The following is a 14,377-nucleotide window of genomic DNA, read 5'->3' as shown; positions in this document are numbered from 1 at the left end:
CTGCATCTCTAATCGCACCCATAACTACATCACTACCCAATGACAAAACTTTAACCCTTCAATTTTCATTGATTCCTAAAATAATTAATTGGAACAATTTGAAAACACTGCCCTAGAAGAAGCAGTTGCCCACTTTAACTCCACATTTCTAGGAATACTTGATTCCCAAGCCCTCTGAACAAAAGAATAAAAACTAACTCAGCCCCTGGCTAACCAAAACTACTCTCTACCATGAGACTTAGAGACAAAGCCTGGGGACTCTATCTGAGAAACAAGACACCAGACAAATATATTGCATATAAAACCCTTCGAAATAAAGTAAAAAAGCTAATAACCTCTGATAGACAAACATACTTCTTCACACTCCAGAACAATAATAAAACTAACCCCCAAAGATTCTGGAAGGGAATTTCCACCCTCCTCAACCCCAGCAAACCACACACCCAACCCCAGACCCAAACATCCAAGACTTGGACTTAGCTGTTCAGTTTAACTCCTTTTTCATCGATTCTATCAGTAAACTCACCTCTTCCTTCTCATGCTTCCCCCCGCCATCTAACACACCCCTTCTCCTACCATAATCAACCCTAACCCCATTTCTTCTTCACACAGCCCATCTCCCACCTCCTCCACTACTATTACTTCCCCAACTGAACCCTCCTCAAATTCGCCATCTCTACATTCATCTCTATTCACATTAAAACCAGTATTAACTAGCACTATTAAGAAACTCCTCCAGAAATTAAAGCCGTGTACTAATGCCCTGATAACATTCCTCTTATTTCCTACACATAGCTGCAGATGCCATTGCCTATCCCATTAGCATTCTAATAAACCGTTCCATCCAAGAATGCACCGTGCCTCAACTGTGGAAGCAAGCATTCATTATCCTTCATAAAGGAGGCAACAATTGCAACGTTAATAATTTTCGTCCTATTGCTATTCTATCCCCATTTCAAAACTTCTGGAAAAGTGTATTCACCTCCAACTCTTGCCACATCTCTTAGATAATAACCTGCTAACCCCTACTCAACATGGATTCAGGCCAAACCACAGTACTATGACTGCCCTCTTATCTTTTCTTGAGACTGTCAATAATGCACGTGATTCTGGCCACATTGTCTCTACCCTACTTCTTGACCTATCCAAGGCCTTTGACACCATCTCACACAATCTGCTTTTAACTAAACTGTCAAACTTAACCTCTCCCTCTTCCATAAATTGGTTTCTAGCTATCTGTCAAATAGACACCAAGCAGTTATATGGAAGAAGGCTACTTCATTCCTTAGCACCCCCACTGGAGTTCCCCAAGGATCTATTCTGGGCCCCTCCCCTTCAATATATTTGTCAATGACTTTCATAAATCTATCCCTTTTGCAAACATCATCCAATATGCAGATGATTCCACCATTATCTGCTCTGCCATCTCCCCCTCACTGCTCCAAAAACTTACTCAGCAAGCCTTTTCAATAACTGAACATTGGATGAAAATAAACCACCTAGCACTCAATGCCTCCAAAACAAAACTTATGGTATTCACCTTCCAAAGCTACCTCCTTCAAAACCAACTCCTTCTCAATTACCAGCCTAAATAACACACCCCTAGAACTAGTCTCTGAAACTAAGCTACTAGGTGTACTAATTGACAATCGACTTACTTACAATTCCCATCTACTACTAAATATAAAAAAAACCCATCAAAAACTAGGCATGCTCTACCGTCAGAACCAATACCTTACAAGCTCCTCCAAAATTACACTTCCTCTTTTCTCATCCCTCCCTTCTCTATGGTGCTCCATTACTGACTAATCTTCAGGCCTCCTAAAAGACAACTTTCTTCTTGCTATAACAAAATAGCCAAATTAACAGCCACAGGTCCTCTACCCACCATTGTTCTTCTCTTCAAAAATTAAATTGGCTTGAATTACCAAATCAGCTCACATATATTCAGCTGACTTTCGCTCATAAGCTCATTTTCAGCCCTTCTCTTTGTCCCTCCCTGTCTTCTGCCTTCAAAATGCACCTACCAAACAGAGTCCTAAGGTCTAACAATCAAAACCTATTAGTAGTACACAAACCATGTCATCCCCCAGGCAAACACTTACTATCTTTTAACCTTGCCCGTCTCTGGAACTCACTTCCTCCATCCATTCGTACTATCACTAACAAATACATGTTCAAAAAATCACTTCACATATATCTAAGATCCCAATGGGATTGTTCTTGCTCCCTCCCCTCATAGATCTATAACATTCCATTCCCCTCACCCTTATCCTATCAAAGCTTATGTTCCCTCACTATAGTTATTTAATAAAGACATTCTGTGTTTCTTCTTCAATAACTTCTCTGATGGCATATCTCAATACTGTTTATTTTTGAATGTTTCTCAAATTTATGCCTAAATGTACTAATGTTTTATCTCTACTCTGTATAACTGTCTCGTAGTCACAACATGTACCTAATTCTGCCTATATCGCAGCTTTTCTCCCCATTTTCAAATGTTTCTCAAATTTAAGCCTATATGTATTAATTGTTATCTCTACTCTGTATAATTATCTTGTAGTTATTGTATGTACCTAATTTTGTCTATATTGGAGCTTTTCTCCCCAGGACTCCATTGAAAACGGGTTCTTTTGGCCCAATGGACTATCCTGGTAAACCAACTGCAAATAAATAAATAAATAAATAAATAAATAAATAAACTAAGAGCAAATCTGAGTGTTGCCATTGAGATTCTTGACATAGCTATAGAATGCTTTGTGGTTGGGTTTAGAATCAGTGGCGATTTTGTTTTCGTAACTAGCTTTGGAGGATTTTATCAGGGATCACAGCTTCTTACTGAGGCTGACCAGGGGGCTCCTCCACTCATGGGATTTTACTCTCTTTTGCAACAGTTTCTTCCTTCTGCTGTACATTTTGTTTATGGCAGGGGACCACCAGATTGGCTTCCTTTTTTTGGAGGATAGCGTCTTGGTTCTGTTTGGGATAGCACGATCCATGCATTCATGTTAGTACTTATAAAGTGTAATTGTGTAGGATTCAGTAGTCGTAACTGTATTGTCCATCTGCATGGGTGTCATGAAGTTCACCACTTCTGTCTTAAGAAGCACGAAGTTGGCTTTGGAGAAAGTTTTTACCATGGTTTCCTTAATGAGGGTGGGGGCAGGATGTGGATATCTAGGGTAATTAGCTTATGGTCGGATCGGACCAATGAGGCGTTGACTTCAGGTGTGGAACACCGGTCACTCATGTTGGTAATGACTAGATCTAGGATATTGTTCCCCCTGGTGGAGGTGTGGATAAGTTGATCCAGGGCACTGGAGTTTATGAATTCAAGAAAGTGTTGAGCAAAGGAGTTGTTTTCCCAGTCAATGGTGGGGTAGTTGAAATCGCCCATTATTAGAGTGTTTGGGTGAACCCTAATAGTTTCCAGTACATCAAGAAAAGAGGGGTGGGAATCCTGGGGCATGGTGGGTGATCTGTAGCAAGCTACAATTTGGATTGCAGTTTTGCCCAGAGTTAGTTGCACTTGGATAACCTCGGCTGCATTATGCTGAGCAACTAGCCTGGAGGTGTGGATATCCTTAATGAATATGGACACACCTCTGCCTTTGGTGTTCCGGTCCAGGTTACATGGCCGAAAAGTGTGATATGAGTTATAGCCTGGTAGTGCAGGGGTGCTCTCTGGAGCCTTGAACCAGGTCTCAGTCACTACACAGATATCGATGTTCTCCATTTTATGGAGTGCCTCGAGTGAGTGCATTTTGAGATTTAGACCTCTAGCATTGAGTAGCATCACCCTCAGTTTTTGCTTGCCTTTTTAACTTCTTTCTTTTAATGATTTTTCAGTACAAATTATGGTACTAAACTGAGGGCATGCAGTGACCATCACTATGTTTGAGAAGTATGACTGGGTGAATCTTTGATGCCTGAGGCCTTCTACCTAATAATGGACACATATAAGTCAAATATGTCTCTGCTGTCACATGTTAAGGTCATTTCTGTACAAATTACCTACCTTTTACTTGCTTACACTAACAAATAACAAAATGCAAGGATATGCCAGTCATTCATATTATTACACAGTACACTCCAGGATCAGCACTTACCTTGTAAATCCAGCAGTTGCAACAGTTTTAGTTCAGAGCTGACTCTGTCTGATGCAAGCAGTACACAGTAAATACATGGGGAGGTAAAGGGTGTAAGAGTTGCCAGGCATCAATTTTACTATAAGTATATGTGTAGGAGGAAGGTTATAGGCCCTTAGGTGGTGAGTGAGAGTGCTATGTGTTGTCTCTTAGCCAATGCAAGGGCATATTGAGTATGTCTACTGCTGCCTACACCCACAGCAGTTTCTGGATCCCCCCTCTGACTCCTCATCTGCGTGTGGCTGTGGTGACCTTGGCATTGGTGATGGGATGTGTGCTCCTTCCCCTTGCTGATCCTGCTGAAGCTGTTTTCTCAGTATGATGTTGTGTAGCATGGCACATATGTGAATATTTCAGTACATGTCCATGGACTGTATTGCAGGGCTCCCCCAGATCTATCTAGGCACCAGAGCCATGACTTCAGCAACCCAAACACATGCTCTGTGATATTTCTGGATTGAGCATGTACATCATTATGGCATTCTTCAGCAGGTGTATGTGCATTTCTGATGAATGTCATCAGCCATGGTTCCAGTGCATAACCTGCATCCCCCAGTAAATGACCCTGTTGTTTACCCACCTAACGAAGATCTGATACAGTTGGGAGGTGCGCCAAATATGTGAGTCATGGTAACTGCCGGGGTTGCCAGCACACATGTCCAAGATGATTCTCTTGACATTACACACCAGTTGGCAGTTAATAGATTGAAAGCCATTTTAGAACCTTCCCTGAGTCATACAGACACCTAAGTTTACTTTCATGTTGTAGAAAAGTAGTGGAGAAGGTAATATTGGATAAGTTATTGTAAGAATTGTAAAGGTTGGGACCTGAAATTATATATCAGCATGCATAAGTTGAAACTAGATCTATCCTGTAACGTGATGTTTTATAACAGTATAATAACAGCAATGAATGAAAAATTGTGCTGTGATGAAATATATATAAATTTAACTTCAGCATTTGACAGGGTAGTACACAAAACACTGATCAATAAATCAGAGTAACTAGGTATTAATTTACTCTCGATAAGAGGGATAGCTGCATAGCTTACAGATAGCACATGGCAAGTATCATACAGCAATTGGACAGGTGACATTTAAGGTTACAGCTGGGACATCTCACAGGGCTCTGTCCCAGGATCATATTTGTTTAGATTGTATCTTTCAGATCTATTCATTTCATCTGAGGTGTTCTACAGTCTGAATGCAGATGATTTGAAATTGGGTAAACTGATTACGTGTTACAGATAGGGCATGTCTGCAAAGAAATTGACTAAATTGAGCATTTGGGCACAAGAGAATAATATTTATTATTTATTTATTTTATTTATTGACATTTGTTGACCTGGAAAGTCCACTGGGTCAGAAACCCATTTTCAGTGGAGTCCCGAGGAGAAAAGCTTCAGTTACATTTATAAGTTTATAAGACAAGATTTTGTAAACAGAAACATCCAGAGTTTTCATACATGTTGACAAAGATTAAAAAAGAAAACATCAAGTGTAAGTTATTATAAAGTATTAAAACATATAACATGAGTGGGCATAGGGATTTGCATAATCTAGATAAGATTAGTATAATACTTTGTAGATAATAAACTTAAGATGCCTGTCAAATACATCGACCCCTCTGATATACTGATAAATACATCAAAAACTAAGCATATCAGATTTGGCAGGCATAAATTGAAAAGTGAATATTTAATACAATATATAGTGATTGAAACTGTAGATTAATTTAAAGACCTGGATAATAGTTATAGAACTATAGATTGTATAAACAGATTTATAAAGTCTATGAAATCAGAAATGATAAAGTCATTGTTTGCTAGTTACATTAGACCCAAACTTGAGTATGAAATAACAATATGGAAAACTTACAAGAAAACAACATGAAGTAGACTGGAATGAGTACAGCAGAGATATGCCAAGGACATCCATGGATGTGAAAATTTAAGTTATGGTGAAAGACTGAAATATTTGAACTTGTACAGTGATCATACAGATATTTAAGAGGAGACCTTACTCAGGTATATAGAACATTTAGACACAACTACCTCTGGGAATGTTTGGGGTTATCAAAAAGTAGTACAGAATCATCAGACAACCGATGTAGAAGATTCTATAGGAATGAGAAGTGTACTAATTTGTTCTCTGAGACAGCAGCTGATGCATGGAACAGACTACTAAATTATATTAAAGTAAGCACTAGTTTAGATATTTTAAGAACAGCCTGGATACTTATTATGGGAACAAGTGTTTTGGTATATTGGCAGGCTAGAAGGGCATTAATGCCTGTGCTTGAAATGTATGTATGTATGTATGTATGTATACATGTATGTATACTGTCACATTAGCAAGAGCATTTGGTGTCTTTAAACAATTCTTCTTCTTTTAGGTTGTTTTGAAATAATTGAATTGCTTCTTGCTGCCTCACTTCTGCAGGTAGCTGATTCCAAACAGCTGGGCCTAGCCTAGGGAAAGTTTATTTGTGAAGGTTTTAAAACAAGGTCTAATGAGGGCTTCTTGGCTGTCTCCAAGTGCGTAGTTAAGCTCCTTGGTTGTAATTTTTTTTAATATGGATGGGGTGGGGGGTTGCAGTGTCCCATTTCCTCTAGCTTTGGAAGCTAAGAAAAAATGTGGCTCTGTTATTTACAAGAAGTCAGTTACACCACTCTAGAAATTGGCAATAATGAGTTTGGGGTTCTACAAGGTATAAACCCTTTTATCCCCCACTGGATAGCCAACTGGCTCACTGATAGGACCCAATCACCCTGGAGGTCAAAATAGGTGAGGCCACCGCCACCAAGAGGCCAGTCACTAGTGGAGTCCCCCTTGCACTCGATACTGAGCCCACTACGTTTTAGCATCTATTTATTTGAAATGGAAGCAAATGCTGAAAGATTATGGCTGAGTAAGTTTGCAGATGATTGCAAGCTGGGGGTTATTATCGATTCCCCTGCAGCAACTAATATTCTTCAAGAAGGTCTATCTCTGATCAATAAATGGTGTTAAAGCCACGGTCTTATACTCAATGCTAAGGAATGCATAATTGTACCCTTTGGGAAGTCAACTATCCTGGCTAATTACCATGTGGATAATACACCCGTAAGAGTCGACCCAGTTGTCAGGTATCTGGATATACATGTAGACAGTAGCCTTACCTTTGACCACAACATGGCCACAGTGGTGAGGAAATCCTTTTATGTTGCACAACATATAAGTAAAGGCATGGCATTAAGGTCCAAAGAGGTCATTATCCCACTGTACTCTGTCTTTATCAGACCAATCATAGAGTACAATGCTCCTTTTGTATGTACCTGACCAGGCATATGCAGCAACTAGAATGACCTCAGAGGTTCCTTAAAAAAAAAAAAAAAAAACATGAGGTAAAACAAACTCACCTTATGCATAGCACCTTAAAGCCCTCCCCCTCTACTCAGTTTCCTATGGATTGTTGAGGGGTGATCTATGCCTGGCTTGCAAGACATCCACTAACCCCACAATTATGAATCTCCTACATATTCGTAAGTTAAAGAGTACCAGAAATACAACATCTAGGGAATTGAATTTTGTGTGGGACTTAAACAGAACATGCTGGAGAGACAGATATGTGTCCCAGAGACTGTCGCTCCTATGGAATAGGCTTCCCATCCATGTGAAGCTGAGTTCATCTATTCCCAACTTAAGCACAGCTTAGGCCAGTGGATGGGGAATAGGAAATTTAAGCAAAAAAAAAAAAAACAAGTAATCTCCGTGGTATCCCCAAAGTCTCAAAACAACCCACTAAACAAGTGTAGTGGGTCCAGAACAAACAGTGTAAGAAACTTCTCTATGTGGAAAATTTTCAGTCCATATATCTGTAGTTAATCACTGTATATTAATCAGATCAGACAAAAGTAGTAGAAGTAGCAAACTTAAGCTCGTCTTAAGTAAAACAAAAAAAAAAAAATAAATAAAAAATATATAATTGTACAGAATTACTAAGTATTCAAAAGTAATCCAAGCAAGGCAGGCAGTCTGTTTCCAGTTGACAATCCTTTATTAAGTACACAGACAAGCGATCCAAGTAAAACAAAAATAGAGTAATAGTTTACTCACAAGCTTTCTAAATATATATATACTTTTTATCGGGTCTGTATTATAAAGACAAACGTTTACTTACCCAAACGCCTAACCGTCGACCCGTCTTCATCGAACCGTGAAAACATCGATCATCCAGAAGTGCGAAAGCAGAAATGTCGAATTGTCATGGTTGGCCCTTCTGCAGTAAAGCTCCGTAAGGTAAGTGCGCGATAGTTATGGACCTTAGGGTTAAGGTGCGGGTTAAGGTAAGTGCATAGATGGTAATGTATTTTAGATTTAGTGTAGGGTTTTGTTAAGTGTATGTATGTGGATTATTTAGTTTGTTTGGGTTTATCTTTTTAAGGTAAGTGTGCGATAGTTACGGACCTTAGGGTTAGGGTGCAGGTTAAGTTAAGTGCATACATGGTCGTATATGTAAGATTTAGTGTAGGGTTAAAAGTAGGGTTTAGTTTAGAGTTAGAAGTAAGGTTTTGGTTAGTGTATGTATGTCATTCATTTAGTTTGTTTGTGTAGATAGTATGTAGTGCTGTAAGACAATGTGTTATTGGTACACATGTTAAATTCACATCCCTTCCCCCATCAGTGTGACATTCGAGCTGGTCCTGCCCTACTTAGTAGCTGTCATAATAATATAACCCTTATGTACTTTAAATAAAATTTATAATGATGTGGTACCTCTTATTTAACCAGATTATTAAGTAGATTATTAAGTCTGTGATTTTATCCAAGACGATATACTACATGGCTGGAAATATATCAACCTTAGTCCAGCTGGCAATCAAAAAATATATATAAATATATACATATACACTTTGCATGTAAAAAATCAATTGTAAAAATCATATTCTATTTTCATAAACTATTGTTAACAAAGATCGCTTTCGTCCTTCTAGACTTTTTCAAGACCAGTGCAGGGGGTGACTGTAACACTACAAAAGTAATTTACAGGGCACAGTGCAATGAATGTGATGTATTCTACGTGGGCAAGACTGTAAATAAACTCAAGCGTAGGATTTCATGTAATCTGTCAGAAATCTGCTCTAGCTGTAAAAATAATGCACTAGCCAAACACCTTTCTCTTCATAAAAGACACACAGGTTTTAAGTTCCAGATCCTGGATCACATAGACATGGGTGATCTTGAAGGAGACATCCGAATATTCTGGAGAAACATGAACTCCTGTGGCAATTAAAGCTGAACTCTTTTAGGAAGCCTGGACTAAACTACTACTGTTCAATTAAAAGTGCACTGGAACTTAGAAAATTACCACATTGTTTGCATGACTAATTTTATTTTATTTTATTTTATTCTACCAGTTGGTTTTAAATACAATTTTAAATCAGTTGTAATTTAAGTGTATATTTTGTTTCCATCATCATCATACATTTTTTTCTTATTATTTTTTGCTTTTTCTGGTTCTCTTTTTTCCGCTTTATTCAAAATGATGTGTAATAACAATACTAACTAATTATACAATTATATATATATTTTATAGATAGTTTTTAGGGTTCTTGTACACAGACCTGAAGAAGTCTAGAAGGACGAAAGTGATCTTTGTTAACAATAGGTTATGAAAATAGAATATGATTTTTACAATTGATTTTTTACATGCAAAGTGTATATGTATATATTTATATATATTTTTTGATTGCCAAATGGACTAAGCTTGATATATTTCCAGCCATGTAGTATATTGTCTTGGATAAAATCACAAACTTAATAATCTACTTAATAATATAGTTAAATAAGAGGTACCGCACCATTATAAATTTTATTTAACGTACATAAGGGTTATATTATTATGACAGCTACTAAGTAGGGCAGGACCAGCTCGAATGTCACACTGATGGGGAAAGGATGTGAATTTAACATGTGTACCAATAACATTTTGTTTTACAGGACAATAAACTACTCCCTTGCCTGATAAAAAGTATATATATATTTAGAAAGCTTGTGAGGAAATTATTACTCTATTTTTGTTTTACTTGGATCGCTTGTCTGTGTACTTAATAAAGGATTTTCAACTGGAAACAGACTGCCTGCCTTGCTTGGATTACTTTTGAATACTTAGTAATTCTGTACAATTATATATTTTTTATTTATTTATTTTTTTACTTAAGACGAGTTTAAGTTTGCGACTTCTACTACCTCTGTCTGATCTGATTAATATACAGTGATTAACTAGAGATATATAGACTGAAAATCTTCCACACAGAGAAGTTTCTTACACTGTTTTGGAAGAGGAAATTTACATCCGGCCGGATTCCCATGTCCTTATAGAAAGAGGTAGCTTATAATGTCAGGCCCTCAATTTCCTACTTGAATAAGGACATCATTATTCTTTCGGGAAAACTTGGCCAGGCTTAGAAAGGCCTCTGGGTCACTAGTAACAATCTATGAATCTATGAACAAATCTGTAGATTTTGTTTATAGCAGTTTATATTTTACATGTGTATGAGTTAGAATGTAAGGTTAAAAGAGGGAGCCCATATTTGAATTTAGGGATAAGTGCATTTTTAGTTAAGGCATTACTAGCTGTAGGGGTGAGGAGGTGCGAAATTCTATAGCATAGTTTTAGTTGGTGGAGCATTATATCAATAACATTGTCAGTATGATTGACCAATGAAAGAGTAGGGTCCAAGATGATTCCCAGGTACTTGCATTCTGCCACTAGGGGTAGTGGTTTGTTGTTTGTATTAGTAATTTGATTTGGGGATTTATGCAGTTTTTGCAGGTGCCAGATTTCACAATATTAGATTTCAGGGGATTGGATAGGAGCATATTTTTATTTGTCCAGTGGCATGAATCTGTAAAGCTAGATTGTAATTTCTACTGAAGGATCAAGGTGTTCTAACATGATTCAAATGGTAAGATATCATTTGGATACTGGACAAAGTTGAGGTGGGTCAGGTTAACTGATATATCACTCATGAATAGGGAAAATAACAATTAACCAAGCCCAGATCCGTGTCGAGTTCCTATGTCAAAAGGCCCTTCAACTGAAAGACATGTTCCTAGGTGGACTTGGAATGTTCTGTTTTGGAGGTAACATTGAAACCATTATATATGGGTAAAAATGGATTTGCTAGGTTTGTAAAGGAACAGGTTATGTTTTCATGGTTCAGATGCTCTTGTCATATGAATGAAAAAAAACTTCTGTTAGTTTTCAATCATTCATATTCATCTTTTGGTTCAGATTTCAAATTGTGAAGGGCACTAGTTTATGATCTGATAAATGGAGAAGGAGATACAGAGGAACAATGTGTGAAGAAGGTGTATTCATAAGGACAATGTTTAGAATATTATACTTACTAGTAGTTTTGTTAACAACCTGTTCCAGAGAGTTTTTGTTTGTGAAACTAAGCGCTTCTGGGCATACCCTACATTTGTGATATAACTGCAACAGTTTACTGATGGGCAGTTAAAGTCTCACAAAATAATGAACTTTTTTAAATGGAGTTCATAGGAGAATACTAGGCTAACTGCCATGAAGGGCCATTTTAAGCCTAGCCAGTAACTTGAGGTCAGAATCAAACCTTGTATCTTGTGTCTGTAAGGCAAAGACCTTAACCATTGTGCCAAACCCACCCTAAAAGTGGGCTGGAAAGTGAATATGTAATTTATTTATTGCATTGTTTACCGGGAAAGTCTACTGGACTTAAATGAGCCCATTTTCAGTGGAGGCCCGGGGAGAAAAGCTCCACATATAATTTCATACAATGAAAAGTATACATAAACAATACAGGGTATATAAGGTAGAGGTAGCACTTTAAAATAAAGTAATAGCACATAGAACAATTTAGTGTTAACATTACATAAATTGATAAAACAGTGAAAAATTGTTTAAAATCATGGTGTAAGTGTAGGAGTAGAAGTTTTAAATATTAAGTAATATTATTAGCACAGAGAGGAAAATTATCTTAAAGGGTAAAAGAATGAGGCAGGAGGCTTAAAGTAAGGATATCACAGGCCAAAGTGACAGCAAAGGAGTTGATATGATAGATAGAAAGGGAAAAAAGACTAGTTATAGAGTGAGGAGGAGTGGGATCCTGGGAAGGGTCAGGTGTTAGGTGTCATTGGAGTGCAGGTGCATATCCAATGTGTGGAAAGATGAAGTTTAAGGGATTTTTTAAAAACAGTCGGACTACTGATAGTTCTGAGTGAAGGAGGGAGATTATTACACAGCTTGGAGACAGTAAAAGAATACAGCATTTGACCAGCTGAGAGCTTAGGTTTATCAGTGTTTAAAAGCATTTTGTTTTCTGACCTTAGATGTCGATTAGGATGGTAAAAGGTCAGAATGGTGGAGAGGGATGGGGAGGCTGCTAGGTAGTAAATAAGTTTATGGGCAGTAGTTAGTTGTAGGTATCTGAGGTGATGGGGGGAATTCGAGCCAGTTTAGTTGACGTAGGGTGGAACAGTGGTGTCGTCAATGACGATTAATTAATATTCAAATTAATATTTGGTGTTGGGAACAACTTCAATAACAGTGTTATTTTGGGAATGAACAGAGACATCAGACTTGTCAATTGGGCTGGATTCTTTGGGGGTAAATACTAAGAGTTTATTTTTATTGGGGTTAAGGGCAAGATGGTTCTGTGACATCCAGGATTCAGTTGAGGTGAAAGTTGTTTAGGTAAGATGCTGTAGTGCAGAGGCAGATTTAGAAGAATAGATAATAGTAGAATCATCTGCATATTGGATTACATTACTGTGGGTAAGAGATGTGTGGAAGTCATTGATGACTATACTAAATAAAAAGGAACCCAGTATGGAACCCTGGGATACCCCTGTATTGGTGTTGGTGAAAGGTGAGGAGCAGTGTTGTTAAATTGTTGATTGTTGCCTGTTTCTGAGATAGTTAGAAAACTAACGAAGGGTGGAGGGAGAGGTGCCAAGGTTACAGAGTTTAGTAAGCAGAAGGGAGTGGGAAACTGTATCGAATGCTTTTGATAGATTGAGAAGGAGTACAGAGACTATGAATCCATCATCCCTAGCTCTATTAACTGTGTCTAGGAAGGAAATGAGGGCAGTGTTAGTGCTATGTCCTGGCCTGAAGCCATGTTGAGTGGGGGAAAGGAGGTGGTGTTTCACCATGTGACTAAGGAGCTGAGTGTGAATGCACTTCTAAAGTGTTTTTGAGATAGGCCGGAAGTTAGAGCAATCAGAGTTGGTGCCACCTTTGTGAAGTGGGAGAATGTATACCTTTTTCCAGATGTCAAGTATATATGATTCTCGAATGGACCTATTGAGGAAAATGCTGATGGGGCAAGCTATGGTGGAGGCTGATAGTCGTAAGAATTCTGCAGGTAGATTATCTGGGGCATTGGTGCATAGTTTTAGTTTATGAAGGAGTTTTTGTATGGCTGAGGTAGGTATGGGAGAGAGTGAGAAAGTGAGTAATGTAGTAGTTGGGGTATGTATTATTGTATGGTATGGTTGGTTTGGGTTGATGGGTGGGAAGGTGGTAGTAAGTTTAGCAACAGTGTCAATGAAGTAAGTGTTAAACAGAGAGGCTAACTCACAGGGTGTTTTTTGTAGGGCTGGGCAAGGATTATGGGGAGTCCCAGGATGGAGTAAGGAGTTGATTTCTCCCCAAGAATTGTTGGGGTTATGGTTATGTTGGTTTTGGAGGGTTTGGAAGTATTCTTTCATGTTTTTAAGTACTAATCGTTTTGCCTGGTTGCGAAGTTGTTTATATCACATGAGGTTGGGAGGAGTTTTGTTTTTTAGCCAAACTTTCCAGCTTTATCTCTAGAGGACATAATTTGTTTTGTGGACTTGGCAAGCCAGTTAGCATGTTTTGTCTTGACTCTTTTTAGCCAGAGAGGGGCAAGACTATTCAGAACACTTAGAAATGCAGAATTGAAGAATTCAACAGCTACATTAAGAGGGAGGGATTTTAGTGGATTCCAGTTAGTGTTGTGTAAAATATCATTTAAGCTAATTGGGGAGAATTGGGACAGATCTTGGGTATCTCTATATTGGTGTATGTTTGGTAAAGTGGTGGGCTTACGTATTACGAATGCTGGTTAGTGATCACTTATACTGTCTGCTAGTGTACCGGAGGTAGAAATACCAATCCAGGATTGAACCTTTCCTCTTCCTACTGTCAGGTCTGGTAATATCTGAAATAAGCTGAGTAT

The sequence above is a fragment of the Protopterus annectens genome, chromosome 8.part0 (genome assembly GCF_019279795.1).
Source record: "Protopterus annectens isolate FY-2018-M chromosome 8.part0, PAN1.0, whole genome shotgun sequence".
NCBI lineage: Eukaryota > Metazoa > Chordata > Ceratodontiformes > Protopteridae > Protopterus > Protopterus annectens.
The sequence above is the reverse complement of the archived record's forward strand: the minus strand, read 5'-3'. Positions refer to the sequence as shown.